A 9,557-nucleotide genomic window follows, 5' to 3' on the forward strand; every position below is an offset into this window, starting at 1 on the left:
AGCCAGCCAGATGCCACAATCCACACTCTGTACCCTTCCCTAGGCTACCTCTAGTCTTTTTGCTCTGTTACTTGGGGAGGGTTTCTCTGTGCAGTGAAACTGTGTGGCAGGGGTGATGTCCTTTTCAACCTTAAGTCTTCACTGTATCTTTCTATAAAAAGGTACCTGACAAATCACAGGCATTGAGTACCATGGTAGATAAGTGAAAAAAAGCAAGTGCAGAAAAATGTATAGAGTTAACAGGTACCATTTGTGTGGAGCAAAGAATACAAACATCCACAGTGAAGATTATCTCTGGAAGTTCACCTGAGACACTGGTAACAGTGACCCCTGCAAAGAGGAAACCAGGCAACAAGGGAGAGGGTAAGAGCAAAATTGCACTGAATAGGGGTCGGGGGATGCAGCTCAGTGGTAGAGCATTTGCCTAGCATGTCAGGCCCTGGGTTTCCTCCCTAGCACTGCAGAGGAGGAAATGTGTTAAGTTAACTTTTGTACCTTGGGACATAGTTTTTTTTTTGGTACTAGGAAATTGAACCCAGGGGGCACTTAACCACTGAGCCACATCCCCAGCCCTTTTTATATTTTATTTAGAGACAGGGTCTCGCTAAGTTGCTTAGGGCCTCATGAAGTTGCTGAGGCTGGCTTTGAACTTGTGATCCTCTGCCGCAGCCTCCTGAGCTGCCCAGTGGAAAAACAATCTACTCAAGCACAAATAATTTTACATTTTTAAAACATGAAAAATCATAAGGGTGACAGGGTTTTTCCTGTGAGTCCATTTCCTCAGTGATTCAGACGCTTCACAACACCAGAGCCTCACAGAATATGCTCCAGCAACCAAGACTAGGACGGCTGCTGCATGACTTTCTTCCGCCCAAGAAGCCTGTGGGACAAAGGTTAATCCAGAAATCCATGGCACCTGATGACCAAAAGTCCAGAAAAAAATGTGTAACTGGGTAAACTAAGCCATCTGGGCTGTTGGGAAACAGTGGCCGCCAGAGAACTAGTATCCATGTGGAGGCCATAATCTCCTGCTTTCATCTCTGCAGATGACAGTGTTTATGTTTCTATCCTAGACCTCCTTTGAATTTTACACCTGTACACCCACCTGCTAACTTGACTTTCTCAGAGTCTCCAAACCTGCGTTGCATCTGAAATTGTATGGTGTGTTTGACCCCTAAACTGTGCTTCCTTTCAGGATTCTCTCTCACAGCACCTGGGACTGTTTCCAAGTGCCAAGCCCAAGACCTAGGAGAGGTCCTTGAAACCTTTCTCCTTCATGCCACTCCCATATATCACATATCACCAGCAAGTTCCTACAGCTCTATTTCCAAAATACATCTCAAATTCATCTCTGCCACCACACCCCAATCCAGGTGCCTGTGGCCTCTCCTCTGGACTACTGTAAAGTCCCCTGCCTGGTCCCCTAACTTGCTTTGTCCCTCGAACACTCTACTCTGCAGCCAGAGTCATATTTTGGACTTGACCTTGTCACACCCCAGTTAAAATCCTTGAAGAGCTCCCCAATGCCCTTGAGATGAAGCAATACTGGTAAATGACCTTCAAGGCCTGGGCCCAGCCACACCCCTCTGCACCACTGGACCTTCAGTTTTTGGGTTTTTTATTTTTTGTAGTTGTAGATGGACAGTGTGCCTTTATTTATTTATTTGTTTGTTTTATGTGGTGCTAAGGATCGGACCCAGTGCCTCACACATACTAGGCAAGCTCTGCCACTGAGCTACAGCCCCAGCCCAGGTCCTTCAGTTTTTTTCCCTCCCTCCTACCACAGGGCTCCTGAAAGGTTGTTCCCTCTCAACCTCCTTAATTTCTACTCATCCTTTGGATTTTAGACCAAGCATCTCTCCTTCTGGACAATTTCTCCTGACCTATTCCAACATGATGCACCTGTAATTTCTGGCCGTTGTCACTGCCACACTTGTCTTTGTGACTGTGTAACTAATATAGCCTCCCCTACTACACTGAAGTGCCATTGGGGTACTACTGACCATGTCTGCTTTGGTTCCCCTCTGGATCCCCAGGACCTGGCATTTTTTGGATGCTCAGTAAATATTTATTGAATGAATATAAAATTTCTTTGGATACCAGTGTAGAAAATTATAAGAACTTCTGTATAAAAAGATGGCTGAATTTTTCTTGAAGAGTAATAGACAGCTTGCTTCTCAGTCTATTTTATAGAGAAGGATCATAAGATGCAGGAAAAACTTGAGTGGATAGCATGTGGCAAGTTTTCCCCCAAGAAGACTAGACAGCCAGTGTTGGAGACCCACTGCCAATTTCAGGGTTTGATTTAAAAAGATGAGGATCAGACTCAGCTGCCCTCTGAGGGAGACTCCCCTCCCTCAAGCCCAGGCACGAGTTGGAAAAATGCTCCTAAAATCTTAATAAAGTACTAGCTGACCATGACTCAGCACATATGTCGTCTTGGCTAAGCACCTTACAGGGCTGACTGCCCAATTGTTTTTCCAGAACAAAGGCCAAGAGGGTGCACACAGCCCTGCCACCGCTGAGCAGGGCCAGGCTCTGGCTCTATCTACATGTGAGGATTCCTCTCTCTGTAGAGCGGTGTGACATTTTCTGATGGTGACTCAGACTCACAGTAGTGTCAGAACCTTGTGCTCCTCCTGGGAGATGTCTGCTACTTTGGGGTGGGAAACTGTGGAGGCAGAAGGAGTCCAGGAAAATCCGTGGTGCCTCATGCCCCTCAGATGCCATGCCAGAAAGGTGGGGCTGGGAGGGTCTACAAAGCTTCCTCACCCAGGCCCCAAGCCTGTCTCCTCCCAACCCTCCCTGCCCCCCCAGCCTGTCCTCTTCTCCCTGGGGGAAGGAGAGGAACCCCCAGTGAAGATAGGGAAACAGATGGCTTCTCCTCCATTCCAGGCTGGCCTGCCAAGGCAACCCAGAACAGGACTGTTTCCACAGCTGACTCCCTGTTAGCAGCTGCCCAAGCCTCGGGCTCCTGGGGACTTCCTGATAGAACAGCCCTGCTGGCTCCAGCTACAAGCTGGCCCAGGAGGGGTGAGGCAAACCCTGTGGGGACCTTCCTGGAACTCTGTAGAACCCAGCCAGGGAACAGCCTCTCCCCTCTCAGCCACTGCCCCTGAACCTTGGTGGCTGGGCTATGGAAATTGTTCTGCACTAGCCAAAGGCCTTGTTTATCTCCATGCAGGACTGGGAGCCAAGCCTGGAGAACAGCTTGGAGCCAGCAAAGGAGAGAAAGTGCAAATAAGTTTGTAGGCAAAACCAAACAGGAGTGAAAGAGAGTAAAAACATTGTGGGGGACAACCTCCTGGGGGAGGGAGGACTCAGGGAAGGGAACATTGCATCTCCTCTGGAGGGTCTCCCCGTGCCCCTGACTTCTACATGTCAGGAGGGACAGATAGAAGGCACGCAATTTGGGACCGCACAGTGTTGAAGATGGGTGGGGCATCAGGAGCCAGCATGGCTGGTGACCAGGTCTTCACAGCCTGCTCTGAATCCCAGCCCTGCCACTTGCCAGCCATGGTACCCCAAGACAGTGACTCTGCTTCTCCAGGCCTCAGTCTCCATCACCCGGAGTGAAGGGTCTGGCTGGAGGAAGGGGAGGACCACGTGGGTGGGCTGGCTGGCCCTGCAGAATCTACAGAGGGGACAGATACTTTCACAGTGTTTAAAGGCCACTCAAACTCATTTATACAACCTAAGATAAAGTCAACCTGGCGGGGAAACAGATTACATTTATTGGGGGCTAATTAGGATTGTGATCCAGGAAAATAGATTCAGAGGTCTTGAAAATATGCTTTGGGGTTTTATAAAATAGTGGCTGTATTTATAGCTTTAAACCACAGGAGCCTGGAAATTAGAGGATTTGATAGTCAGGAATTAGGATTGGCGCTGTCAGAAGTTAAACTGTTATGTACAAAGTGGTGTGGGCTGGATCTGTGGGTGCCTGGGTGGGGTGTGTCTGTTGTATAGAAGGTCAGCAAGGTTTAACAATGTTTCAAAGATCAATTGGCACTCAGACATGGTCATATCTGTGGCTCAGTTCAAAGGCTTAGTTGCAGATGTGTCTGAGATCTGATTAATAATGGCCTCCCAACTCTGTTTTAAAGGCCTGAACCAAAACTACTCAATTTTTTATACACAAATTTTTAGTTCTAGATGGACACAGTACCTGTATTTTATTTATTTATTTTTATGTGGTGCTGAGGATCAAATCCAGTGCCTCACACGTACTAGACAAGCGCTCTATCACTGAGCTACTACCCCAGCTCCTCAAACTACTCCATTTAAAAAAATTTTTATTTTTTTGGCTAGAACCCAGGACCTCATGCATGCTAGGCACACTACCTCTGAGCTACACCTAAACCCCATTTTTATTTTCTTCCCCTGGATACCTCCATGCAGGTTTTAAGTCCTATAATGCAAGAAGGGTACGAGACTCCAACTTATAAGGTTCATGTGTGAATGCTCTGGAGTTTCATTTGAAGCCCTGTCCCATCTCATACTGCCAATTAAAATAGGAGTTACTCTGTTTTCCACTGGTTTTAAGTTACCAGGGGGTGGGGTGGGGAACCAAGTGGAGCAAGTTCATGACCCATCAGGGAAAAGCATTCCTTTCTGTGGACTTTCAATCCTTGGCACTCTCTGAGCAGAGACTCCTATTTCTGTGGATAATAGGAGTGGGCCATCTAATACACCTACTTGATTTCCTTCCCACCATTAGCCACACTCTGCACCTCTCTGCCCTCAGTTGGTTTTTCCTCCGCAATGTGCTTGCTGGTCTGAAAACTTGCTCAATAGCATGTAACGGGATAGCTCTCGTAACCCGGCCTCATGGAGCAACCTGAGCAGGCTTTCTTGTCTGGAACAGTATTGAGAGTGCTGGCTGTGCTTCATGGCCAGCAGCCCTCAGGACTAGGGTTAGAGTCCCCAGGAATGCCCTCTGGGTTGTTTTATCCTGGTGGGGGTTAGTTTGAGGGTAGGCTGGTGATGTGCCTCAGTGGTACAGCATTTGCCAAGCATCTACGTGGCCCTGGGTTCATTCAATCTCCAGCATCGCAATAAAAAACTCTTGAGGCAACTCTGAAATGAAGATGTTCCACTGTGTCCCTGAGAACAGCCTTCCAGAGACAGTCTGGAAGTCCTGTTCTGTGGGGCACATAAAGGGAAGGGGGCAAGTCTGCTTTCCCCTCAATGCTAACTCTGGAAATGGGAAACTCAATGCTATCTGGAAAAATGGGAAAGTATATGCACTGGGCCCAAAAGCTCTAAGTCTCTTCAGCCCTAATAGAAGCAGGTAGTAACATGTGTGACTGCAAAATCAGCCCCAGTACAGCCCAGGCTGCTCCTCCACAGGGAAAGCCAAGCTCAGCCTGAGCTGTGGAGGACTAACCTCCTCAGCTGGGTGGAGGGCTGGAGGCTGTCTACTCCCAGCCTCTCTGAAGTGTACTGCATGGCTCTCTGATGCTCTATGAAGGCACTGGAACCTTCTGCTCCTGGTCATGGCTTCTCACAGCCTTCACAGGTCATGGGGCGGAGCCCAAGGCCCAGCTAAGCCAGATATCCAAGCACATCGCAGAAACACTCGACCCTTCCAGGGCTTCAATATGTGTCTGGACAGCCACCACCTCTGTGAGGAAGACCAGAGAAGCCCTGGACTGTGACACCGGGGTAGGAAGACCCTTACCTCATTGTTTCGTGTAATACAATTGCCCAGAAGTAAGAGATAGCTTTTTCTATTTTAAAGAGAATTAAAAATGAAGCTCAGAGAGTTTAGGTTGTTTGTTCCAGTTATCCCAGCTAGTAAATTCCAAAGACATTCATATTCTGTCTGTTCATCAACCTTCCCAACTGCTAAATGCAGCAAAAACGCCTGCTTCTGACCTGAATAAGATTCATGGTCCCAGTTGTAGGTTAACTAGAGCATTTTCTAGAAAGTCTTTTAACCCCTCATAGAGGAATATTAATATTTTTTTTCCTTAATGTGAGCCCCCTCAATTAGTCATGGGACAACCTAACGTTTGTGGCTTTGCAATGGCTGGATTATGCACTAAACAGGGCTACCCTGCCATTCAACAAAAGGAGAGACACAGGCAGGGGGTCAGTGGGCCTCCGCGATCTGGCTGAAGGAATGGTTAGGGCCAGACTGTGAGAGAGTGAACACTGCTCTCTGTAGGGAGAAAGGATGACCCTCCCCCAAGAAAGTAAATAAACCATGATGGCAGAGGAAGCAGTGAGCCTGATTTCACAATCCTGCTTTTAGTTATATAACCAAGGATAGGACTATACAGCTTTTCCTGGAGCACCCACCAACACCCCCTCAGGAGAGGGTATGGCTGAATTCTAGGCAAAGCTTTGGTTCCCTTTAGGGGGAACTGCTGGGGAACTACTTCCTGTTGCTGCCTCCCCTCTACCACGCAGCCCACAGGAGTCTCTGCCAAAGCCCTTAGGCTTGACTGCACAACCACCCACCAGTGACCTTGGATAGCCAGCTGGGCTGGGCAGTGACCCTCCTGTCTCTCTCTACCCAGAGCCCTTGACCTCTGTCTCAGGCTTGTTGTCCCTCACCCCAACTCGGAGCCAAGGTCTTTATTTGCAGCCATCCTTAGTGGAACCTGCATAGGTTGTTGGACCACAAAGCCCTTAACCAAACTGACCACTCCCCGCCTACACATTTCCTATCCTTTTGGGCTTCTTAACCACAGAATCATCCCATAGTACAGCTGCAAGGAAACTTGCCAATTGTCAGGACTGACTCCCTCATTTTACCAAGGAGGTCCAGGGAGAGGACCCATTTTAATTGTTGAGCTGAGACTTGAGCTGAGTCTTCTTCCTAGGCCCTTCTCTTTCAACATCACCATCACTCTGTTACTTCTCAAAGGAATGAACTGATTGGTAGGATCTGTGACCTTAGCAGAGCTGGGCTTTGAGCACAAGATTCTAGAGGCCCCTCAAATCGCATGCCCTCCACAGCAGTGCTCACTCCAGTCCCAAGTGGCTGTGCTCTGTGCTCTGTCCTCAGCAGTGGTGGCCAGCACATACTGCCCACTCTTATTTTTACACTCAGCTGTGCTCATGCTTTTGAGTCTCTCTGCAGGAGAACTGAGAAACAGTCTGAGGACAGCCTCTATTGTTCATTTATCTGAACCTGGGCCAAGATACCAGAAAAAAAAGAATCAAGGTGAGAGGTGAGCAGTGACCATGCCTGGGCATGTTTGCTCTTCAATGGATGGGTGAAGAAACACTCACATGGTGACAGAGGAGCTCCCTGTGGGTCCCCACTTGAGTGAATGTGGATGTTAGGCTGGAACCTAGCACCACCCGAGGCTCGGGAGGGCATTGTCAGGATGCCCTTTCTCTAAAGGTCCCTCTGCCCACAGAACCCTCACTCAGGGCTCACCACGGACATCCCCACATCTGTAAGATTGCAGCCAGCCTGCTTAAGGCATAGCTGAGAGGCAGTGGGATCACCCAGGGAGCATGGGAGTAGTTTGTTGTGGATGGTGTTGGGTTTCACTCCCTTGTGGAGCAGTTATTTTCTGTGGAAGGTCTTCTTTTTCTGGAAAGAGGGGTGCAGTAGTAGCTTGCAGTCCTCACTTACAGGCTGGGCTAGTTTATCCCGTGGGTGATTCAGACCAGCTTGGCCCATACGCTACAAACCCGGACATAAAATCATGCATGCCAGGCACACTCGTGCCTCATGGGTCTTACTATTCTCTTGGCTTTCTGCAGCCAGCCCAGATCCCTAGCTCCCCAGGTATAATGGAACATAAGGCCCTCTTTTCACCTAACATTCCCTTTATCTTTAATGCTTTATTTTTTTTTCCATAGCACATTTCATCTTCTAGTATAATTTATATCTTACAATTTTATTTACTGCCCCCACCAAAACAAACAAAAAACACTACAGACTCAATGAGGGCACATTCCCTGCAGTGCTCCAGTTTCTAAGCATTGTCCACAATTCCCAAGAAAACATGAAATCATCACATAACCTTCCTCAAAATTGAAATTTGGGAAAGAAAAATTTTGCTGAACACACACAGTTTTGTTTTGTTTGTTTGTTTGTTTTCCCCTTCTTTCCAACTAAATCAGCCCAAGTGGGGCCAGTAAAGGCTCCTCCTCTCTGAAAAAAGCAACCATCACACCAGAAAACAATGTTACTCTCTGGGGTGGTGTGGCTTCCTGAAACTGTTTATTTTCGTTTTTGCAGAAATCCGAGGAGGCTGCAGAGCAGCACAGGAAAAAAAAAAAAAAAAAACATAAATCTTCAAATGTCCGGCTCAACAATTTCCCACAGTACAGGTCATAAATTGCAATAGAGGCACTGCCCTGAGGTTATGTGCCAGAAGCATGGGTACCCTTTCTCTTACAACCACACCCCGCCTGCTGAGCCCCCAAATCCTTCAGTACTAGCGCGGGCGGGGGTGTTCAGGGGCGGATCTAGGCCTTGTGGAGCCTCAAGTGTAAACAATGGAGGTGGGAGTGGGGAAGAGGCGGGGCGAGCCAGCAGTTTAAGCAGGATGGCTTGGAATAAACCTGAACCTGCCAGAGAGGGAGGCAGACCCAACTCGGGTCTCTGCCGCGCTTTCCTCAGATGGCTCACAGCCCCTGGCTTCTAGGACACTAGAACTCTTAACCTCCGGCCGGTCTCTTCTTGCTTGCGCCGCGCGCTGTGCTGCTCTCCCGAGGGAAGTGGAGAGGGGCGGGTGCTGGACAGCGATGACAATTAGACATCTTTCAATGTGATCAGTATTAGGACTTGAGTGACAAGTTCATTTCACTGTGGAAGCGAGACGCACCCCTGGAAGCAAGGGGACCCGTGTGCATTCCTCTGTCAGCAGCCCTGGGATGCCCACCCTCCGTCCCGGCCCTGGAATTCCTAACCCAAAGTCCCAAACCGGCTGAGGCCTCTTCCCCCGGGATGCGTGCATTTGCGGGCCAGACTCCGGATGGCTGTGTGCGAGGGGCGCCAAGCAAAGCCCTTCGGTTCTGGGAGGTAGCCGGGGGTGACTGGCCCCAGAAGTATGAAGTGACCTGCAAGTCCTACTGCACTCTTGGCGCGAAGGCGCAAGCGGACCGCGATTCCCAGCCCTCCGCCCTCCGCCCCCGTTGCGGTTCCCGCGCGCGCGGACCGGCATCCGCGTCCGCGTCTGCGTCCTAGGAACGCGGGCCCTGGCTGTCCTAGGAGCTTACGGTCTCAGATTGCGGGCTCCGGAGGCGGCAAGCGTGCGGTCCCTCCGACTCCCCAGCTCGTCCTGGGCCGGTCAGCTGGCCTCCGGGGTACTGTCTCCGCCCAGACCCGGCCTCTGACACAGGGGGGCGTTCCCTAGCCAGGCCTGCCCTGGTTCTGTCCCGCCCCGCCGGGTTACCTGAGCGACGCCAGGAAGTCTCACCTCCCCGACCATCCGTCTGCGCTTGGGAAAAACTCTCTTCTCAAAGGGGCTGTCCGGGGACCCGATACAGAACTGGAGACAAACGCTTATTTATTTATTTAAAATTTAAGTTGTCGATGGACCGTTATTTTATTTATTTACATGCTAGGTAAGCACTTTCATCTT

The 9,557-nt window shown here is 49.5% G+C and overlaps 1 protein-coding gene across 1 annotated transcript in view; it reads right to left on the reverse strand.

Moving 5' to 3' along the window:
* Ephx1 (epoxide hydrolase 1) overlaps positions 1 to 9,298 on the reverse strand; it is a 36,500-nt gene extending 27,202 nt beyond the window's left edge. The window contains exon 1 of the mRNA XM_027954751.2: positions 9,193 to 9,298. The gene's annotated coding sequence lies outside the window, so the exon portion shown is untranslated. The remainder of the gene's footprint in view (positions 1 to 9,192) is intronic.
* Between the last annotated feature and the right edge of the window lie 259 nt (positions 9,299 to 9,557).

The sequence above is a fragment of the Marmota flaviventris genome, chromosome 12 (genome assembly GCF_047511675.1).
Source record: "Marmota flaviventris isolate mMarFla1 chromosome 12, mMarFla1.hap1, whole genome shotgun sequence".
Taxonomy (NCBI): Eukaryota; Metazoa; Chordata; class Mammalia; order Rodentia; family Sciuridae; genus Marmota; species Marmota flaviventris.